This window comes from Pinus tabuliformis, chromosome 3_2 (genome assembly GCF_031772625.1).
Source record: "Pinus tabuliformis cultivar Carrire ecotype Pingquan chromosome 3_2, CPIR1, whole genome shotgun sequence".
Taxonomy (NCBI): Eukaryota; Viridiplantae; Streptophyta; class Pinopsida; order Pinales; family Pinaceae; genus Pinus; species Pinus tabuliformis.
The window spans coordinates 732099520-732123562 of record NC_142302.1 but is presented as its reverse complement, the minus strand read 5'-3'; the positions used below and the strand labels follow the sequence as shown (position 1 = coordinate 732123562).

The window sequence follows — 24043 nt, the reverse complement described above, 5'->3', positions numbered from 1 at the left end:
TATCATTGAATGTAATCGTGTGCACTCTTTGGTGTTTGTGATGTGAGAGCTTATTTTATCACAAAAAGAGAGTGATGCTTATGAAGATGCCTCTAAGATCCTTATCAAAATTTTGAAAATTTAAGTTCTTTAAGCTCAGACATAATTTACAGCAATGTCAAAATACCAAAGCTACCCTATATTTATCCACATTTTATAAAATAATGCAAAGGATCTAAACTAATTTCTATTCTCGAAAAAAAATGTAGAAGTTTGTTTCTTGTATTGTTTCTTGTCACTAATTGCAAGTAATCCTCTTAGCTGTCTTACAAGGACAGCCAGAACACTAACTGCATATTTTCTAGTTTTTATCTAAGAATCCCTTTGTAGAGGAAAAACTAGTGCAATATTTGGAGGAAGTGGGGTGGTCACATGGAGATTTAGCATACTAGACCATCATGATGGATGTGATTTCTTGGAGAAATATTGACATTTCATTACATATGAAACACTGAGCATGAGCAAGATTTTCTTTGATTTAAAAAGACTAGGTCGTTACTATCATGATAAATCCACAAGCGCAAGATATGGAATACAGAAAATGCAAGCCAAAATATAGTTGTGATCTAGAAAAACTATTGGGATGAAATCCAAGGTGGAGACATGAAGAGTGACTGGGTGATTGAGAAATAATAGTGTTATTAAGATTAAATTCCTTATAAACATAGTAAAAAAACCTTTCATCCCTGATCAATAACCAACAAAGAAATCACATAGCATATCAATATCTCTCCAGAATTAAAGATTTGAGGTGTTTGGAAGGATCAGACAACACCATAATGTATTAATGATAATCACAAAACCATGAACCAATTACTTTTCTCAAAATACATCTGTCCATGTACATGGAATATATCACATTTGTCAATACATTTGTCTCCCATACAAAAAACTGTAATCATTGCATTTTGGGGATAAATAAAACATTAAAAGGTTCTTTAGTGAAAGAACAATGCTATTATGGACCCCAGAAAAATGATAACAACAACCCATTCGCACAATGGGGATCTATATTGATGGTCATCAATGATTTCTGTTGCAGTGGATGGTGATCCTATGCAATATTTGACATCTACATATGTGCTTAAAAATGCTCTGGACATTATATCAGTGGACATCTTTTGAATATCTGCAGAGCGACTGATGGTAAAATGTTGAAATTGACAACTCAAATTTATTGATTCCGTATGAAGAGGTTTTAAATTGTCCTTCCGAACCTGATAGATGCCTTTCATCTGATTACATATCAACTTCGAGTTGGTGAAGACTTCAATATCATTGACATCATGTTGTTTTGCTTCTTTTAGCCCTTCAACAAGGGCAATGTAATATGCCTCATTGTTTGTCGTAATTCCAGGAACTTCTCTCTTTCCATGAAATAAATGATTTGTTGCCATATTGTAAAGGAGGAATTTAATAACTGCTAGACCTGGATTTGGAAAGCAGGACACTTCAATGCATAAACGCCACTTTTGCACTATTTTTTACACTTAAAAAACCTGAAAAATAAAATAACAATAAATTCATGTTAAGCAATTATCTATTTCCGAATACTCAGCATGTTTTTCAATCATATATAATTCAAAAAGCAGATAATTTGTGTTCATTTACACTGCAACACTTTCAATACTGGCAACTATTATGCAGAAAACACATCTAGCAATCACCACTTTACTGGAATTGCTTGCAAACTCTAAAAATATTTATCCTTACCGACTGTCCATACACCAAAAACCACATAACCCTAGACTAATAGAGCATTGTCTAAGAAAGGCATGATTCATGTATATGCCTTGTGTGTGAAAGAAATGCCATTTGTCATATAACATCACAAGTGTTTTCACGTTGTCATCACAAGTGTTTTCACTTTTGACAACGTGTGTGTTTTCTGAATCTTCCTATGTTCATGTCTACCTGTCAAAGGCAGCTTCCATCACCTATTGAAGTTAAGGGAAGTTGATCTTCCTATGCTTGAAAAAATCAGTTGCATAATGCAGAACAGAAAAGGCATTTGCAATGCAATTCTAGGAGCTGCAGTGATGGTTTCTGCCAGGGCATCATCCTCTAGCACAATTCAAACGGTTTTATTTATAGCAAAGCTCATGTGGATTACATTTTGTGAATGCTCATAGAATAGCTGTCTAAAGGATAGCATGCCCTGTGTTGCATGCTTCTGTAACCTATAAAGTTGCCAGCCATGTAACTGTCATGGATATCGGGGGAAAAGGAGTATCAACTGTAATATTTGTAGAAAAGAGGCTTCTGGAAAATTCACTTCCACATATTCTCCAAAACTAGTTACTGAAGATGTTACTGAAGCACAAGTGCTCTGTCCAGCAACCCATCAATTTCTTGCAAATGTATATGTATGTAATCAATTCTAGACTCTGCATAAGTCAAAAATCATGATCCATAAGCATATATTATATATGAATCATATCAAATAGCATGGAGAGAAAAAAAGAGCAAAAATCAAAGAATCAACAAAAAAAAGTTTAAAGAGAGAAGACAAATAGATAAAACAGAACATGAATCCCATTGTCCTTCTCCAATAATTGGAGAGGCTAGAGATGGAGTTATTAGACACTACCTATCTCAATACACAAGCCAGGAGACTTGCAAAAGAATATAATCCCAAAACCTTTTATTGGTACTAAGATTAAGGGGAGGAAATCCAATGACCATGAACATAATTGACTATTTTCCTGAGAGCAAATCACAACAACTTGGTTGACCTTTCCCCTCGCCAAGAATCAGACATGTTACAAAATAAAAGCTTGGAGGTTTTGGTGACTCCAAATTCCTTGAAGCACATAATCTAGCACCTCCAAAGTACCAATCTGACTTTCCCTGATCTCCAATTTAAAGAAGAAGGATAGTAATACAAAAAAATACCATTACGTGGGAACAAGGCCGGTAGCAATTTGGCCTTCTTTTGGTGACGGTGGTTGCTGCAAATTCAATCCAAAGTAGTGAGAAAGAATTTGATCAACATCCCCAATGTTGAAACCCATATGCAACATTCCTTTGCTGATATCTTCCTCGGTTTACACTCGAACATTAGGGGCATTTCGGCATTTGCCCATGTACTTACACCCTACTGCTTCCACTTCAAACCTAGATTTACTTAATCTCTCTTCAAATGCCCCCAACAACATCTCAGACCCTGACTTCTTTCACTTACCACCCATACAAACTTTTATCACGCTACTCGCCTGCTGCACTGGAATGCTCAACGCCAAATTCAATCCCAATATATCACTAGCCTCTGCAAATTCTACATGCAGAGCCTTTTCATCTCCTTTAACCTCCGCTGGAGGGTTTTCTATCGACACAGACGGGTTTTGGTCAGAAGTCTCTAAAATTCGATCAGCTTTCTATGCTGACCGCAGCCGAGTCATATCGACGACCTCGCTCTCATTATCAGACGAAGAAGAGGACGAGTCTTCACAACGGCCTTTGCTTTTCCTCTGCTTTTCAACTAATTTCAGAGCCTTTTTCTGCGCTTTCAATTGCTGTTTCCTCTCCTTGCGCTCTGTTTTGGCCTGTTCTAATTGTCTCATCATCTCATTCACAGCGTCCTGTTCAATACCCCAACATATTAAATTTTAGTAAATTTATAGCACTCATCATATTGAATTAGATTAAGTTACAGCCTAGTAATTCAAGAAGAAGAAAAACGATTCAAATTACCGAGAGAATTTATGCTCTGACTTGCTCTGTAAGGGATGCACTCACATCTGCTGGGGTCGTGGCCAAAGCAGGAAGATCTTTCGATATGAATTCCAATAGATTCAACCTCCTCTTATCTGACAAAGGCCGATCAGTCACAGGCGAAAGATGCTTCAATTTCAGCTTCTCTGATTTATTTTTCTTCCCACAATACGGTTTAACCATCCATGAACTAGCCATCCAGTAAGGAATAACGACATCTGCCTTACCAGCTAAGTAGAAGGAGGTCAACTTCCATGCCAACCAAGGCCCAACAATGCACCTCACCACAGTAAAATACACAGTAAAAAATGGAGAAACAGAACTATAGATCATGTTGACCAAGGCAGACTCCGTTTTAGCCATACGAGAAATAGTCCACACATTCTGTAATGGAGTCGTCGATTCCCCTGCAGCTATCAGAGAGATGGTCGAGAGCCCTCCATGGCCTGCATAGTACCTACAAGTTACTAGGTAGAAGGAAGAGGTGATCAGATGGGTTGGCAAGCAAATAGTGGAGCAAGTCCACAACGAAATATGCAGTGCTGAACTTGTTGATTTTGTTCTCTAAATCTGTGTTGGGTGCATCAAGCTTCCATGGGTTATTGCGCATGTCGTGAACAGAGAGAATGCAAACGATGGTTGCATGAACGAATGAGATGCCACAGCTCGCAGCCTCGAACCTGTTCTTGCCCTTCCGGTTTCGCTTGTTCTGGTGACCTGCAAGGGAGTGCCGGGTCGAATGCAGCCAGCGGTTAATTCCCAAACTCGAACTGAGGTGTGAATGGCGGCAACACAGCGATGGAACTCTTGTCAGAAATCATTAAATGCGGAGGGTGGCGGAGCTGGGGAGAAATTACCGATGGTCGGAGCCGGTGGTTTTTCCGAGCGGTGACCGAAAACTGGGCCATTCTTCCGCCTGGGTAGACTACTCCTTTAAAAAATGATCAATAACATGGAAATATTAGAAAGTCATAAATTTTTGGAATGTTCACTTGTTTTTATCTCTGTTGTAACCTTCACATATACCAATGGAAAGATAAGAGGGGGCCACTGAGGTTTAGGCTTTCTTTATATTTGAAACTGGGCCCTGCATTTATGTGACATAGATTTTAGGAATCTGATTTAAATAAGTAAGGAGTAGTCTGCCCAGGCGGAAGAATGGCCCAGTTTCCGGTCACCGCTCGGAAAAACCACCGGCTCCGACCATCGGTAATTTCTCCCCAGCTCCGCCACCCTCGGCGAGCTCCGCCCAGCTCCACCACCCTCCGCATTTAATGATTTCTGACAAGAGTTCCATCGCTGTGTTGCCGCCATTCACACCTCAGTTCGAATTTGGGAATTAACCGCTGGCTGCATTCGACCCGGCACTCCCTTGCAGGTCACCAGAACAAGCGAAACCGGAAGGGCAAGAACAGGTTCGAGGCTGCGAGCTGTGGCATCTCATTCGTTCATGCAACCATCGTTTGCATTCTCTCTGTTCACGACATGCGCAGTAACCCATGGAAGCTTGATGCACCCAACACAGATTTACAGAACAAAATCAACAAGTTCAGCACTGCATATTTCGTTGTGGACTTGCTCCACTATTTTCTTGCCAACCCATATGATCACCTCTTCCTTCTACCTAGTAACTTGCAGGTACTATGCAGGCCATGGAGGGCTCTCGGCCATCTCTCTGATAGCTGCAGGGGAGTCGACGACTCCATTACAGAATGTGTGGACTATTTCTCGTATGGCTAAAACGGAGTCTGCCTTGGTCAACATGATCTATAGTTCTGTTTCTCCATTTTTTACTGTGTATTTTACCGTGGTGAGGTGCATTGTTGGGCCTTGGTTGGCATGGAAGTTGACCTCCTTCTACTTAGCTGGTAAGGTAGATGCCGTTATTCCTTACTGGATGGCTAGTTCATGGATGGTTAAACCGTATTGTGGGAAGAAAAATAAATCAGAGAAGCTGAAATTGAAGCATCTTTCGCCTGTGACTGATCGGCCTTTGTCAGATAAGAGGAGTTTGAATCTATTGGAATTAATATCGAAAGATCTTCCTGCTTTGGCCACGACCCCAGCAGATGTGAGTGCATCCCTTACAGAGCAAGTCAGAGCAGAAATTCTCTCGGTAATTTGAATCGTTTTTCTTCTTCTTGAATTACTAGGCTGTAACTTAATCTAATTCAATATGATGAGTGCTATAAATTTACTAAAATTTAATATGTTGGGGTATTGAACAGGACGTTGTGAATGAGATGATGAGACAATTAGAACAGGCCAAAGCGGAGCGCAAGGAGAGGAAACGGCAATTGAAAGCCCAGAAAAAGGCTCTGAAATTAGCTGAAAAGCAGAGGAAAAGCAAAGGCCGTTGTGAAGACTCGTCCTCTTCTTCGTCTGATAGTGAGAACGAGGTCGTCGATATGACTCGGCTCTGGTCAACACAGCAAGCTGATCGAATTTTAGAGACTTCTGACCAAAACCCATCTGTGTCGATAGAAAACCCTCCAACGGAGGTTAAAGGAGATGAAAAGGCTCTGCATGTAGAATTTGCAGAGGCTAGTGATAGATTGGGATTGAATTCGGGGTTGAGCATTCCAGTGCAGGAGGCGAGCAGCATGATAAAAGTTTGTATGGGTGGTAAGTGCAAGAAGTCAGGGTCTGAGATGTTGTTGGGGGCATTTGAAGATTGATTAAGTAAATCAGGGTTTGAAGTGGAAGCAGTAGGGTGTAAGTGCATGAGAAAATGTCGAAATGCCCCCAATGTTCGAGTGTAAACCGAGGAAGATATCGGCAAAGGAATGTTGCATATGGGTTTCAACATTGGGGATGTTGATCAGATTCTTTCTCACTACTGTGGATTGAATTTGCAGCAACCACCGTCACCAAAAGAAGGCCAAATTGCTACTGGCCTTGTTCCCACGTAATGGTATTTTTTTGTATTACTATCCCTCTTCTTTAAATTGGAGATCACGGAAAGTCAGATTGGTACTTTGGAGGTGCTAGATTATGTGCTTCAAGGAATTTGGAGTCACCAAAACCTCCAAGCTTTTATTTTGTAACATATCTGATTCTTGGAGAGGGGAATGGTCAACCAAGTTGTTGTGATTTGCTCTCAGGAAAATAGTCAATTATGTTCATGGTCATTGGATTTCCTCCCCTTAATCTTAGTACCAATAAAAGGTTTTGGGATTATATTCTTTTGCAAGTCTCCTGGCTTGTGTATTGAGATAGGTAGTGTCTAATAACTCCATCTCCAGCCTCTCCAATTCTTGGAGAAGGACAATGGGATTTATGTTCTGTTTTATCTATTTGTCTTCTCTCTTTACACTTTTTTTTGTCGATTCTTTGATTTTTGCTCTTTTTTTCTCTCCATGCTATTTTATCTGATTCATATATAATATATTCTTATGGATCATTATTTTGGACTTATGAAAAGTCTAGAATTGATTACATACATATACATTTGCAAGAAATTGATGGGTTGCTGGACAGAGCACTTGTGCTTCAGTAACATCTTCAGTAACTAGTTTTGGAGAATATGCGGAAGTGAATTTTCCAGAAGCCTTTTTTCTGCAAATATTACAGTTGATACTCCTTTTCCCCCGATATCCATGACAGTTACATGGCTGGCAACTGTATAGGGTACGGAAGCATGCAACACAGGGCATGCTATCCTTTAGATAGCTATTCTATGAGCATTCACAAAATGTAATCCACATGAGCTTTGCTATAAATTAAACCGTTTGAATTGTGCTAGAGGATGATGCCCTGGCAGAAACCATCACTGCAGCTCCTAGAATTGCATTGCAAATGCCTTTTCTCTTCTGCATTATGCAACTGATTTTTTCAAGCATAGGAAGATCAACTTCCCCTAACTTCAATAGGTGATGGAAGCTGCCTTTGACAGGTAGACATGAACATAGGAAGATTCAGAAAACACACATCCAAAATTCAAGCAAGCTTAGAAAGCAGATAAAGTTCTAGTAGCATTGTTTTGGCCAACTTGAATGAAATGAAATAATTGGATGCCCAAGATGCAGATGAAACACTCAAAGTCTTGTGGATTCAAAGAAGAATTCTGTATGAACAGAGTATAGAGAGCTCTTTGGTCATGAACCTGACAAGAGTGGCATGCTTGTCAGATCTTCATTAAATGAACTCACATCTTGCATTCGAAAATCTAATAAGATGTAAGAAATCAGGTGTGTTTTCAAGGAGACTCTGAAAAATGTAAGACATGTAAGTTACAAGCTTATATATGTTAAGTGTAGTAGTCAATTTGTTGACGAGTACTCATTCCAAAGTAATCAATTGCCACAAATTGGATTGCAATATTTTTACACTAATAGCTTTCACAGAAATGAATAATTCTAAATACTTAGAAGTTCATTCAGTGGTCAAGGACTAGTTCTTTTTTCTAGTGAATGGAATTCTGATCTATTCATATTTCAATTACTGAATTTCATTGTCAGTCATTTATACTTGAATGCAATAACAGAAAGAAATAGTAAGGTTGCCTCTTGAGCATGATACCCCAAAATTTATCAGAGAATGAGGAGATGAAGGAGACTGTCACTATGGAACCATGTAGTATAATTGTAATGCATCAGTTCATTCAAATATTAGGCTTCTGAGTACCCAAAGAGCAGGAATCAAGGTCTTAATCACATAGGTGTTTAATATAGTTATTTCCACTCTATAGGACCATGTTAGTCATGTTGTGTTAAGATTTGGAGTCCTTAAATAGCTTTTGTTCTTCATCTCAATATTTATTCTGTCCGCTCAAAACTGGCAAGAGCTTTTGTAGTTGCATTGTGGTAGTCATCATATTACCACTGACAACCAATACTACTTGAAGATATGGTAGTGGCTATGTGGAGTCCGTAATACACCCTTCTGAGTATTGAATGGATTCTTCATTGTATTTTCTTGTAGAAGTTTGTAATAACTTGTTCAGGTAATTCATTATATTGTATGGTGGTTTGTATCTTTTGGACAATGTGACTCCAATATGTGGGCTACAAATAAATTCATCAACTATTCATGAAGTATTTTAGAAAAGCTTGAAGTGTGAGAGGAAATAAGTTATTTGGGCCACATTTATGAGTCTGGACAGTATTTTGGATCTGCTTTTATCTTAAACAGAATGACATGAACATGCTATTGAGCAGGACAGTTAAAGAGTTAAATGGCAAGATTTACCCAGTTATAGAGCCAATCAATCACATGGCCAGAGTAGTTCCCTCAACGAATTGTGTTGGTTTTACAGCCTTCCCTTGTCAGTCTGTTCTTCCTAGACACTTGCAATAATGTTTGTTAAAGTCCTATAGCAATGGAGTAACTTGTACTTAACTGTAATTTGAGGAAAAAGGACATAGCCATGGCTGCAGGGAAGCTTGCAGAGTGCCAGGAAACCATACTTGTTCTTAGTAAGCAGTTGAAGGCTCTTGCTTGCCCAGTGGACTCCATGGAATTTCCATACGAGGCAGAAAAGGTATAGTCAGGAAAAGCTACATCTTTCACTCTAGGGTCAGATCTGTTTTGCTAATAAGAACCAGTTGAGATTAGAGATTCAAAGCATGCTGAGGAGAGCCTAACAAATTGTCAATTTTTCTATGGCAGAGAGCTGAAAGGGAACAAAGATATGAACTGGATGCTCCTTGGAGTCCTCGTATCCGTAGCCAAAGTGCTTCATTGGCATCAAAACCTGAGAATATTAGCACAACAAGTGGCAGAGGACGTGCTAGTGAGTGGACTAGTGAATCTGGCCTTGTTGCCCCTGATCTATATAAAGTGAACATGCCAGATTCACCAATTGTAGATTATTTGGATGGACGTTTAACAATGCATACCTTCTCTGATACGGAAGAAAGCTCGCCAGCAGGGTCTCCAGTGAAATCTACACAACAGAGAAACAAGTTCACATGTTTCTCATCAGGAAGTGAATTCCTAAAGTCTGTCAAAACATATGGAAGGGAGTCACCTACATCTTCTTCATCATCATCTTCTTTAGCATCCACTTTCTTTCCAAAGTCACAGGAGTAGCTTATGTAAGCACTTTCGTGTGCCAGAAGAAGTCACTAAATGGATAAGGAAGGAATTGGGAAATTTACAGCCCGTTTTCACAGCAAAGAGCATAAATGTCGCTTTAATTCATTCTAGCATGTCTTGTGATGTGGTTATTGAGCGGCAATAGCCTTGCAATTAGAATGCATGTTACTAGGAACTTCAAAATTGTTACATTCAGTTTTGTATATTTACAGCTCTGGAATATAGCCTTTGTTTATATTGAAAACTTGTGGCCATGAATATACTGCTAACTAAAATTGATTTGTAGCTGTAGTTAGTTTGGAAGTTTAATCGAGTACTTGTGAAGAAAGAGTGAAGATTCAACAGGTTAATAATTGCAGAGCCATGAGCCTATGCTATTTTTAGATGTTTTTGAACATTTTGCTATCTTTAGTTCATTTCGTGTTGAACTGGTAACAAAGAAAATTATTCCCTTATTAGTAAAACCTATTTTCAGTCTTATGTGTTGTCAATTACCTGATTTTCCATTCACCAGTTGCAAGTAGAAAGGTATCTACGTACAAGTAATTCTAACATCACCCCTTAGTGTTTAAGTGGGGAAATATTATTCCATTATCTAATTTGTATAAAAGTATCTCATCATTAACTTATATTGACAGTTTGCATTATATTGAGCACTCCCCCTTATTGAATACCCCTTTATTGACAAGTTTATTCAGATTTTGTACCATTTCATATCTTCAGACCTCTCTTTATGGGTCTTTCAGGTCTGCTAAGCCTTCCTTTATGCTGCTTTGTGATGGTTTATGTTGCCTATCATAATATCTTCCCCATATGGGCTCTAGCTGAATATCTTCATCATGTTCTGCAATCATAATGTATATGTTTGTCATCTCTGTCATATTTCTTAAAGGTAAGTTTTTAGCTATAAACTGAATTTTGAGGGAGGTTAGAATGATCTCTAAGCATCTGAAACAAGATGGTTTACTAGTTTGTAATATTTAATGATCGCAATACAATCTTGTATGTGTAATAAGCTGGTAAGATAGTGTTTCCTATGCAATCATTGCATGAATGAAGTCCCTGGTGATGTCTCTCTAAAATATTAATTAACTTTCTATGGCTTGGACTATCATTGAAACGGTTTTATCATTAATCATGCTTATGGTGTTAATATTTATATCACTTAGATAATGATGTAAGAATTTGTGTTACCCATAATGCTTATGGTTTTTGTTCACCATTAGTTTCACTTTCTCACAAATAGTTTGAGAATGAACAAAAAAACTAGTGTTGCCCTTGATTCTTCTTGCTTTGCTCTCTTTTAATTGTTTTCATTCCTTATTATGAGAAGAATGGGTGAAATATAAAAAGAAGCCATATATGATGCACTTTATTAATCCTGTCATGAAACTTTTGGTATCTTGTAAAACATAAGATCCGATAACTATCACATCATATTAAAATTATTAACAATATGGACAGCATTAGACAAATTGATTTTCAGGTTTCTAAAGATTGCAGAAAGGATTTGATTACTTTCAACAATCCCTGAATTTTTTTATTTTGAATGGAAAATCTAATTTGACAATAACAAAGTCAGAATTCTATTTTTGAAGTTCTCTAATAAACTTTTTGCCATCTTGTTTAAACATTTACGATCTTCAAAACTACATGGCTTGGACATTTTTCGGAAAGGATCAGTTGTATCATTGAATGTAATCGTGTGCACTCTTTGGTGTTTGTGATGTGAGAGCTTATTTTATCACAAAAAGAGAGTGATGCTTATGAAGATGCCTCTAAGATCCTTATCAAAATTTTGAAAATTTAAGTTCTTTAAGCTCAGACATAATTTACAGCAATGTCAAAATACCAAAGCTACCCTATATTTATCCACATTTTATAAAATAATGCAAAGGATCTAAACTAATTTCTATTCTCGAAAAAAAATGTAGAAGTTTGTTTCTTGTATTGTTTCTTGTCACTAATTGCAAGTAATCCTCTTAGCTGTCTTACAAGGACAGCCAAAACACTAACTGCATATTTTCTAGTTTTTATCTAAGAATCCCTTTGTAGAGGAAAAACTAGTGCAATATTTGGAGGAAGTGGGGTGGTCACATGGAGATTTAGCATACTAGACCATCATGATGGATGTGATTTCTTGGAGAAATATTGACATTTCATTACATATGAAACACTGAGCATGAGAAAGATTTGCTTTGATTTAAAAAGACGAGGTCCTTACTATCATGATAAATCCACAAGCACAAGATATGGAATACAGAAAAGGAAAGCCAAAATATAGTTGTGATCTAGAAAAACTATTGGGATGAAATCCAAGGTGGAGACATGAAGAGTGACTGGGTGATTGAGAAATAATAGTGTTATTAAGATTAAATTCCTTATAAACATAGTAAAAAAACCTTTCATCACTGATCAATAACCGACAAAGAAATCACATAGCATATCAATATCTCTCCAGAATTAAAGATTTGAGGTGTTTGGAAGGATCAGACAACACCATAATATATTAATGATAATCACAAAACCATCAACCAATTACTTTTCTCAAAATACATCTGTCCATGTACATGGAATATATCACATTTGTCAATACATTTGTCTCCCATACAAAAAACTGTAATCATTGCATTTTGGGGAAAAATAAAACATTAAAACGTTCTTTAGTGAAAGAACAATGCTATTATGGACCCCAGAAAAATGATAACAACAACCCATTCGCACAATGAGGATCTATATTGATGGTCATCAATGATTTCTGTTGCAGTGGATGGTGATCCTATGTCATATTTGACATCTACATATGTGCTTAAAAATGCTCTGGACATTATATCAGTGGACATCTTTTGAATATTTGCAGAGCGACTGATGGTAAAATGTTGAAATTAACAACTCAAATTTATTGATTCCGTATGAAGAGGTTTTAAATTGTCCTTCCGAACCTGATAGATGCCTTTCATCTGATTACATATCAACTCCGAGTTGGTGAAGACTTCAATATCATTGACATCATGTTGTTTTGCTTCTTTTAGCCCTTCAACAAGGGCAATGTAATATGACTCATTGTTTGTCGTAATTCCAGGAACTTCTCTCTTTCCATGAAATAAATGATTTGTTTCCATATTTTAAAGGACAAATTTAATAACTGCTAGACCTGGATTTGGAAAGCAGGACACTTCAATGCATAAACACCACTTTTGCACTATTTTTTACACTTAAAAAACCTGCAAAATAAAATAACAATAAATTCATGTTAAGCAATTATCTATTTCCGAATACTCAGCATGTTTTTCAATCATATATAATTCAAAAAGCAGATAATTTGTGTTCATTTACACTGCAACAGTTTCAATACTGGCAACTATTATGCAAAAAACACATCTAGCAATCACCACTTTACTGGAATTGCTTGCAAACTCTAAAAATATTTATCCTTACCGACTGTCCATACACCAAAAACCACATAACCCTAGACTAATAGAGCATTGTCTAAGCAAGGAATGATTCATGTATATGCCTTGTGTGTGACAGAAATGCCATTTGTCATATAACATCACAAGTGTTTTCACGTTGTCATCACAAGTGTTTTCACTTTTGACAACGTGTGTGTTTTCTGAATCTTCCTATGTTCATGTCTACCTGTCAAAGGCAGCTTCCATCACCTATTGAAGTTAGGGGAAGTTGATCTTCCTATGCTTGAAAAAATCAGTTGCATAATGCAGAAGAGAAAAGGCATTTGCAATGCAATTCTAGGAGCTGCAGTGATGGTTTCTGCCAGGGCATCATCCTCTAGCACAATTCAAACAATTTAATTTATAGCAAAGCTCATGTGGATTACATTTTGTGAATGCAAATAGAATAGTTGTCTAAAGGATAGCATGCCCTTTGTTGCATGCTTCCGTACCCTATACAGTTTCCATCCATGTAACTGTCATGGATATCGGGGGAAAAGGAGTATCAACTGTAATATTTGCAAAAAAAAGGCTTCTGGAAAATTCACTTCCGCATATTCTCCAAAACTAGTTACTGAAGATGTTACTGAAGCACAAGTGCTCTGTCCAGCAACCCATCAATTTCTTGCAAATGTATATGTATGTAATCAATTCTAGACTCTGCATAAGTCCAAAATCATGATCCATAAGCATAGATTATATATGAATCATATCAAATAGCATGGAGAGAAAAAAAGAGCAAAAATCAAAGAATCGACAAAAAAAAGTGTAAAGAGAGAAGACAAATAGATAAAACAGAACATAAATCCCATTGTCCTTCTCCAAGAATTGGAGAGGCTGGAGATGGAGTTATTAGACACTACCTATCTCAATACACAAGCTGGGAGACTTGCAAAAGAATATAATCCCAAAACCTTTTATTGGTACTAAGATTAAGGGGACGAAATCCAATGACCATGAACATAATTGACTATTTTCCTGAGAGCAAATCACAACAACTTGGTTGACCTTTCCCCTCACCAAGAATCAGATATGTTACAAAATAAAAGCTTGGACGTTTTGGTGACTCCAAATTCCTTGAAGCACATAATCTAGCACCTCCAAAGTACCAATCTGACTTTCCCTGATCTCCAATTTAAAGAAGAGGGATAGTAATACAAAAAAATACCATTACGTGGGAACAAGGCCGGTAGCAATTTGGCCTTCTTTTGGTGACGGTGGTTGCTGCAAATTCAATCCAAAGTAGTGAGAAATAATCTGATCAACATCCCCAATGTTGAAACCCATATGCAACATTCCTTTTCCGATATCTTCCTCGGTTTACACTCGAACATTGGGGGAATTTCGGCATTTGCCCATGCACTTACACCCTACTGCTTCAACTTCAAACCCTGATTTACTTAATCTCTCTTCAAATGCCCCCAACAACATCTCAGACCCTGACTTCTTGCACTTACCACCCATACAAACTTTTATCACGCTGCTCGCCTCCTGCACTGGAATGCTCAACCCCGAATTCAATCCCAATCTATCACTATCCTCTGCAAATTCTACATGCAGAGCCTTTTCATCTCCTTTAACCTCCGCTGGAGGGTTTTCTATCGACACAGACAGGTTTTGGTCAGAAGTCTCTAAAATTCGATCAGCTTGTTGTGTTGACCGGAGCCGAGTCATATCGACGACCTCGCTCTCACTATCAGACGATGAAGAGGACGAGTCTTCACAATGGCCTTTTCTTTTCCTCTGCTTTTCAGCTAATTTCAGAGCCTTTTTCTACGCTTTCAATTGTTTTTTCCTCTCCTTGCGCTCCGCTTTGGCCTGTTCTAATTGTCTCATCATCTCATTCACAGCGTCCTGTTCAATACCCCAACATATTAAATTTTAGTAAATTTATAGCACTCATCATATTGAATTAGATTAAGTTACAGCCTAGTAATTCAAGAAGAAGAAAAACGATTCAAATTACTGAGAGAATTTCTGCTCTGACTTGCTCTGTAAGGGATGCACTCACATCTGCTGGGGTCGTGGCCAAAGCAGGAAGATCTTTTGATATGAATTCCAATAGATTCAAGCTCCTCTTATCTGACAAAGGCTGATCAGTCACAGGCGAAAGATGCTTCAATTTCAGCTTCTCTGATTTATTTTTCTTCCCACAATACGGTTTAACCATCCATGAACTAGCCATCCAGTAAGGAATAACACATCTGCCTTACCAGCTAAGTAGAAGGAGGTCAACTTCCATGCCAACCAAGGCCCAACAATGCACCTCACCACGGTAAAATACACAGTAAAAAATGGAGAAACAGAACTATAGATCATGTTGACCAAGGCAGACTCCGTTTTAGCCATACGAGAAATTGTCCACACATTTTGTAATGGAGTCGTCGATTCCCCTGCAGCTATCAGAGAGATGGCCGAGAGCCCTCCATGGCCTGCACAATACCTGCAAGTTACTAGGTAGAAGGAAGAGGTGATCAGATGGGTTGGCAAGCAAATAGTGGAGCAAGTCCACAACGAAATATGCAGTGTTGAACTTGTTGATTTTGTTCTCTAAATATGTGTTGGGTGCATCAAGCTTCCATGGGTTAGTGCGCATGTCGTGAACAGAGAGAATGCAAACGATGTTTGCATGAATGAATGAGATGCCACAGCGCGCAGCCTCGAACCTGTTCTTGCCCTTCCGGTTTTGCTTGTTCTAGTGACCTGCAAGGGAGTGCCGGGTCGAATGCAGCTAGCGGTTAATTCCCAAATTCGAACTGAGGTGTGAATGGCGGCAACACAGCGATGGAACTCTTGTCAGAAATCATTAAATGCGGAGGGTGGCGGAGTTGGGCGGAGCTCGCCGAGGGTGGCGGAGCTGGGGAGAAATTACCGATGGTCGGAGCCGGTGGTTTTTCCGAGCGGTGACCAGAAACTGGGCCATTCTTCCGCCTGGGTAGACTAATCCATTTCTATATCAATCATTAAATCTTGAATTAAATGATCTTGCATTTAACGGAAGAACCCTGAGAAACCGATCCGAGTACATCTCCATATCTATCTGCATAATCTCTATGATTACGGAATATTAAAAATTAATAATTTAACATTCACTTTAATGTCTAAAAGATATTATGGTTAAGAAACGTTATAAATTAACATATATTCAACTTTTAAAATATGGTCGTTTTCTTTAATCAAGTTAATACATAAATTTTCCATTAAAAATATATCATACAATTAATTAAATCTAATTTTATAAAACAGGACTATGTTGAAATATTTGTAATATAAGTGAAATACGTTTTGAGAAATGTGGATAAGCGTTAGTCATTTTTACATTTAAGCGATTTTCTTTTAAATTGCATTAACTATACTCGAAATCACTCATGTTCACATAGCTAACTCAAAAGAATACAATTCCGTCACAACCCACCTCACACATTCAAATTAAAAATAAATAAAATCACCTCACATATTCAAGTAAAAATCACTTAGACATTATCAGAAATGTGGATAAGCATTAGCCATTTTTACATTTAAGTGATTTTTTTTCAATTAAGAATAACACAATTCCCTCGCAACCCACCTCAGACATTCAAATTAAAAATAAATAAAATCACCTCACATATTCAAGTTAAAATCACTTCAAAATTGAGAAATGTGGATAGGCGTTAGTCATTTTTACATTTAAGTGATATTTTTAAATTACATTAACTATACTTGAAATCATTCACGTTAACATAGCTCACTAAGAAGAACACAATTCCATCACAACCCACTTCACAAATTCAAATTAAAAATAAATAAAATAACCTCAAGTTAAAAAAAATAAAAATCAAAATATACACAAACTTTAGTACCATCATTTTCGGTCACAAACAAAAATGCATTTGGATCTCCAATTTTCTATTAAATAAATATATTAAAGGAATGAAGCAGTATAGAGTAAAATATTCTTTCCATCCCATCCCATGTATAGTTGCAAAATTATGTTAGAACATGAACAATATCAGATGTCATCACTAACTTATTGGAATGGAAAATCAAGAAACTTGACATTGTACCCTATCTATCACACCCCTATACTGGCAGTACTTTTCCAATCATACTATAGGAGGTGCGGCATCACCGACCACTTTCTTTTTAAAAATACTTGTGATCGTGGAATATGCTTACTTTCTATACTTAGTTTATTTTTCAACATTCCTACGTATACCTTCATTAATACAGTGGAAACTTTCTTACATCATTCATCATTATTATCTTTTACACATATATGCACAGCGGATAACAAACCGAGAGGGGCAACTCCCTGAAATATGAGTCTGCATGATAATATCAATACTTCAACAATATTCAGTTTTACATTCTTTGCAGGAAACCCCAAGTTTCCTTGGTGCAATATTTCTCAAATCGTGCAAGTCTCCCTGCACTGTTCGCACTGCTACAACCAATGTTCGAAGTGCCTAAGGATACTTCCACATATCGCACCTCATTCACCATTACACTGTTCAACACATCATTCACCCTCAACCCGTTCAGCCGAACGCCCTCAACTCATTCATGTGGACGCCCTTGCTCGTTCAGTCATTTAGCCCAGTGCCCTTACATGCCCTCACCCATTCACTTGTTCAGCCCGGCACCCTCGCACGCCCTCACCCATTCAATCTCTCAGCCTGGTACCCTCGCCCATTCACTTGTTCGGCCTAGTGCCCTTGCACGCCTTCTCTCATTCATTCGTTCGGCCCAGTGCCCTTGCACGCCTTCTCTCGTTCACTCGTTCGGCGAAGTGCCCTCACACGCCTTCGCTTGAAGACCTTCAAACAAATTTTCCCGAACGTCATCAAATTAGTTTACCCAAACGTTCACCTGTTCGGGCGTTCGGCCTAGCCCCCTCGCATGCCCTCGCCTGAACGGCTTCACACGACCTCGCCCGGTCATTCAAACAAACACCCTCGGATGCTCTCGACTAGTCGTTTGCCCTGAATCCCTCACACAGTGGTTTGACCCGACACACTTGCACAACCTCGCCTGGTCGTTTGACCTGACACCCTCGCACGCCCTTGCACTGTCATTCGGACCGATGCCCTCACATGGTCATTCAGCCCGACGCCCTCGCATGCCTTCGCATGACCTACGGCTCTGTTTTCTACATTTATCTCGGCTTAGTGTTTTAGCCCAAGACTCCACTTACACTTTGCCAAATTTCAGTCCTCTCCAAGGCTCAAATGAACACTTGGAAACTTCCTTGAATTGATTTTTTCCACCATTCCAAAGCTTTACTTATATGGTGGTTGGTCCATCGTTTGGGCATCGACTCACCTAGCCCAGCCATTGTTTTGTCCAACTCGCCCCAACTTCACATTGGCCCATGGTGTGGGTGCCAATGTACAGGACCACCCCCACATATAAACTTTCCACTGCCCAACACTTAGTCATTTTCACAAGATGACTTCGCATCGCATGTTTTCTTCATTCGGTCGGATTTTCGCACTATTTTCACGCGCCCTCAACTCATCCTTTAACCTCCCAGCTCGTCGCTCGACCGCCGTGCACCCATTCCAACTCTTGTCGACCCGTCAGTTAAATGTGCCAGCCTGGCATGCCCGACTCGTGGGTTTTACATACTCCCCCACTCTAAACGGTTGTCATCCTCGACAACACCATCATAAAACATCATAAAGTGTCGTTAGCTCTAATATCGAAAGATGACCATGTTGCCTGCCTTTGCTCTGCCATCGCACAAACCATAAAGGCTTATGTCTCCATGAATCAGAAAGTCTCCCCAATCCATGATCATCAACCACATCCGTCGTAATCCCCACCTGCTACTCCCACTGTGGAAGGTTGGTCCCTCCAACTCAAGCTACATGCTTATTGGAACATATCATGTCAACCTATTATGAAACCAGCTCACCTAACAATAATAATATAAAGCCACAAAAATAACAATAGAGGGATTTTATGGGGCACAGTAATAACAATATGGGGGCAATAGGGGCACAACAATATTAATAAGGGTTATAACTATAATAGTAATGGGGTAATCACTAGTATTATAGGGACCCAACATGCCCCTCTTCTTCAAAAAAGTGTTGTCTTCATCGCTTGAGTAGTTCTGGATACTTCTGCATAAAATTCTCATCCTCCCATGTGGAATCTTCCTCTTCACAATCTATGTAGAATAATTTCTTCTCAGCACACTTATGACCTTTAGTGTATTTGCTATCACAACTGTAACAAATCCCTTTTTCTCTTTTTTCTTCCAATTGTTGTGGTGTCAACCTTATAGGTTGTGGAAGACTAGGGAAAACAACACTTCCATTTTTATAGTTGTGAGTGGTATGCTTCCTGGTTGCCATAATTTTTCTTTCCATTTTTCTTGCTAACCTAAATGCCTTGTATAATGAATCAAGTTCCCAAAGGCGAACATCATGTTGCATATTATCCTTTAAAGACCCTATGAACACATCAATCCTATGCTCCTCTGGAATATCTTTTACCCTTATGTTCAATTTTTGGAACTCCTCAATGTGCTCCATTATTGAACCCTTTTGTTTGAGACTTATCAATTGGCTAAAAAAAGTGTTGCTTTTTGTATCCTCATAATGTGCTATAAATTCTTCCGTAAAAATTCCCAAGTGATGAATTATTTACGAGAGCAAAGCCATTGATACCATACAAACTGATTTGGTTCCAAATATAAAGTTGCCATACGTACCTTTTGTGTGTTTTGCACATTATTGAGATCGAAGAATTGCTCCATCTGCAATATCCATGTGGCGGGATCCTTGCCATCAAACTTCCTCATACCGATTTTTGGAATATGGTGAGTCTTCGATCCAACATTAGAGTCTATGGAATCATGATTAACATTTCTTTTGTTCTCATCATGTGTTTCTTTTAGTAACCTTTCACCCTTAGTGACCATTTCTTGTAACAACTTATTCATATTTATCTTTAATTCGTCCATGTCTGTCTTCAGATCTATCTTCAAATCGTCCATCTTAGCTTCTACACCTTTCTTTAAACCATCCATCTTAGCTTCTACATCTTTCTTTAAACCATCCATCTTAGATTCTGCTCCTTTTTGTGCAAGTGACAATTGTTGCACTTGGTCTCGTAATTTTAATATATCGTGTTGCATTTCTTCCTCTTCTTCATGGGTCATGCTAGAGCTTTCAAGTTGCCTATTAGGTGTTTGCATTTTCTTTCCTCGAAGCATCAATTACCAATAATAATGCTTTACTATGCCCGTTGAATTCCTTCAAACTAATTTTTCAAACCAATCTTATGCAAAAAATTTAAAAAACTACACACCTTTTTTTCACTTTGTAGGAGCTCGATATTACCTCTGATGTATCTCTGTACTTTCTGATCATCTAGTTCTGAATTTTTGATCTATAGTAGCCCTTTGTATCCTCTTTCCAATGCCACAAGTCTGACCCAAATTGGATTCTCCAAGGAATAGTTATGTTAAATCTCCCACAGTGACTTGATTATAGACTAGTTCAATAGAGCGAACTTGTACGACATGCCACGAGTCACTATTTCGGCCTTTGGATCTGAAAAATGCATACAAGAAACTAAAATCCGTCCTCTTTTTTTACCTTCTTATGAAATTTCAATCCGATCCCCAGAGAGAAGGTTATGACGATTTTCCCCAGGTCAACTGTTTGGAATGTAATTCAAGAGTCTGTAAAAAAACCAACTTCCTCAGATCATATCTCCGCAAATATAGTGTGAAAAGCTTTGAAATTTGGACCTGAGGTTCAGCGTGATTTCTTCTCAAATGGGTGTTTTTTGCAACTTCTGAAACATCGTAGAAAAAAAGTTATAGCGAAAATGCCACGAAGACCTGTTTGGAACAGCGGAACCCTAAAATCCAAAGCTCTGATACCAAATGTTATGAAACTAGCTCAAGAAAAGATAGAAAGGATAGATAAACGCCTTAGAATTCAGCCTCTTCGAGGGGGCAACCTCCTTTACATTACATAAATGAACAATTCTTGGATGATTCAAATGACAAAGCCTCCTTTCTATATATAGGAGTCTAAGGAGTCACAATATAATACAGCCGACCTAACAATAATAATATAAAGCCACAAAAATAACAATAGAGGGATTCTATGGGGCACAGTAATAACAATATAGGGACAATAGGGGCACAAAAATATTAATAAGGGGTATAACTATAATAGTAATGGGGTAATCACTAGTATTATAGGGACCCAACACAACCTCATCATGTATCACTATCATGTGAACTGTTATCATGATACTCCAACGCAATGCCAACACATTTTTGTACACTTCCCGACCCCATGATTTGAACTAGTTGGGTAGCTAGTCTAACTGTCGCACTCAAACCATGATAATGAACATCCTCATGCCATCATCAGTCGTTTCTCTGACTCCTATCACAACATCAACTCGATCAAGAATCCATCTCCATCTAGGTAAGCCATGCCCAGGTGCATGAAGTAAACTCCATCTCATATGCAACATGTTGTCCATGATGTTTGGTGTCAATGCGCTGCATGAAATCAGCCACATCTATCCCAACATCATCATCCATATGTATAAAATCCATCTCCTCAAAGTGAAGAGATCCTCTCATCAAATCCGACTCTCGATGTGCCACATCTAGGCCCATGAAGCAGCCTCTATCATATCTTCAATGTGCCATCCCTCAAGTCTGCCAAGGAAACACGTATACACCTGTCTCATCTCCCATGTGCTGCCCATGATCATAGACCAATCAACTCCATGTATCACAAGTGGTTAAGTCTCGGCTCAATCCATGCCCAAGTGTTTCCACCAAGGCATCATCATCGCTGCAACTCCATCACTCCAAAGTGTCTCATATCGATCCTCCACATCAAGTCACTCTCTCAAGCACACCCATAAATGTACTCAAAAGTATGCATCCCATACTGCATCAAAGTCTATGACCTCAGCTTCTCAATGCATCAGATCCTCTAAGTCCACCGTAATATGAAGTCCCCAAAAGTCACAACCTCATGTCATCATGAGCTCCATGTCACCAACTCGACGTCCATGAATCAAGTAGCCCATGTCATCCAACTAAGTAGACCCGTCACAACAATCGACCATCCTCATCCAAGTTTGCAATCCAGTCTAGTGAACTTGGTCACCCAAACCATATCATCATCACATGAGTCTCTTCCACCATGGCTCCCCCACTGAAGATTCCACCAAGACTTCCACCTGGTCTCGGTCATGAGATATCCACCCAAGTATCACCATACTCAAGTGCATGCCCTTCCCAAATCTGTCCATGAGTCATGTCAGGCACTTAGCCAATTTCTCCATATGGCTAAAGCATGACCCATTCCTCCGTAATGATCATCACATTCCTCCCTTGTCACGGGCCTTTGCACCTTCTGCCATAATGTCACAAACAACCCCAACAAGCTATGCAAGAGTAAATGGTCCTTGCCTCTCCGTACAAGGTCTCATTGTTGACATCCATGGTAAGATCCTCCATCACATCGACAAACTGATTTCTCCCTTCCTTGCATATGGTCCATCTACCAAAATCTGAAATGAAACACAAGTATAAATAATGCTTACTTCACCATGAGGCTCATCCATAGGAGTATGCTCATCCACAAATATCGGCAAACTGCATGATCTTGGTCCAACTTGATCAATTTCAAGTTCATCCTCCATCGTTGCCATATCTACAACATCCTCAAACCTCATGGCTTCCTATTCTTCATCATCGCAATCTGCAGCTGCAACCTGCTCCATTACCCAACCAAGTCGAAGAAGTTCATCTTAAGAATTCCTTTCCAAGACTTCAAGTTCATCTTGAATCCATGGGTTCTCTTCTTTCATCCACTTCAACCTGTATAAGGTCAGCAAGAGCTTCCCTCGAAATTCTTACAAACCCGCCATGTCTTGTCGTTCAGTTTGGTCCAAGCACAATGCTTCACCCCTGCTAAACCTATCACAAAGTACTACACTTCCCTTCTCCAAATCTAAATCACCTATTATGAATGTCAAGTATTTATCTTTCTTTGTCATGTATCAGTAGGCTCTAATACCAATTGTCATGAAGTGCAGTGAGATCAACTTTTCTATAAATCCGATTCTCTGATTCAGGCCTCTGATACCAACTGTCACGCCCCTAGACTGGCAGTACTCTTTCAACCACACTATAGGAGGTGCAACACCACTGACCACTTTCTTTTTAACAATACTTACGATTGTGGACTACGCCTACTTTCTATACTTAGTTTATCTTTCAACTATCGTAAGTATACTTTCATTAACACAACAGAAACTTTCTTACATCACTCATCATTATTATCTTTTACACATATTTGCATAGCGGATAAGAAGCTGGGAGGGGCAACTCCATGAAATATGAGTCTGCCCGATAATATCAATAGTTCACAAATATTCAGTTTTACAGTCTTTCCAAGAAACCCCAAGCTTCATTGATACAATATCTATCAAATTGTTCAAGTCTACTTGCACCATTCGCACTACATGAACCAGTGTTCGAAGTTCCCAAGGATACTTTCGCCCATCGCACCTCGTTCATTGTCGCACTGTTCAGCACGTCATTCACCCTCAGCCCATTGAGCCGAATGCCCTCAACACATTCAATTGGACACCCTCGCATGCCCTCGCCCGTTCAGTTGTTCTGCCCACCACCCTCGCACGCCCTCACCCATTCACTCGTTCGGCCCAGTGCCCTTGCACGTCGTCACCTGTTCAATCATTCGGCCTGGAACCCTCGCCCGTTCACTCGTTTGGCTCAGCCCCTTCACCTAAATGCCTTT

At 38.9% G+C, this 24043-nt stretch overlaps 3 pseudogenes; 1 reads left to right on the top strand and 2 right to left on the bottom strand.

Moving 5' to 3' along the window:
- Positions 1–2813: 2813 nt before the first annotated feature.
- On the bottom strand, positions 2814–4116 carry LOC149182701 (diacylglycerol O-acyltransferase 3-like; annotated as a pseudogene).
- A 1240-nt stretch (positions 4117–5356) lies between these two features.
- On the top strand, positions 5357–6773 carry LOC149182700 (uncharacterized; annotated as a pseudogene).
- Positions 6774–14324: 7551 nt separating this feature from the next.
- On the bottom strand, positions 14325–15429 carry LOC149182699 (diacylglycerol O-acyltransferase 3-like; annotated as a pseudogene).
- Between the last annotated feature and the right edge of the window lie 8614 nt (positions 15430–24043).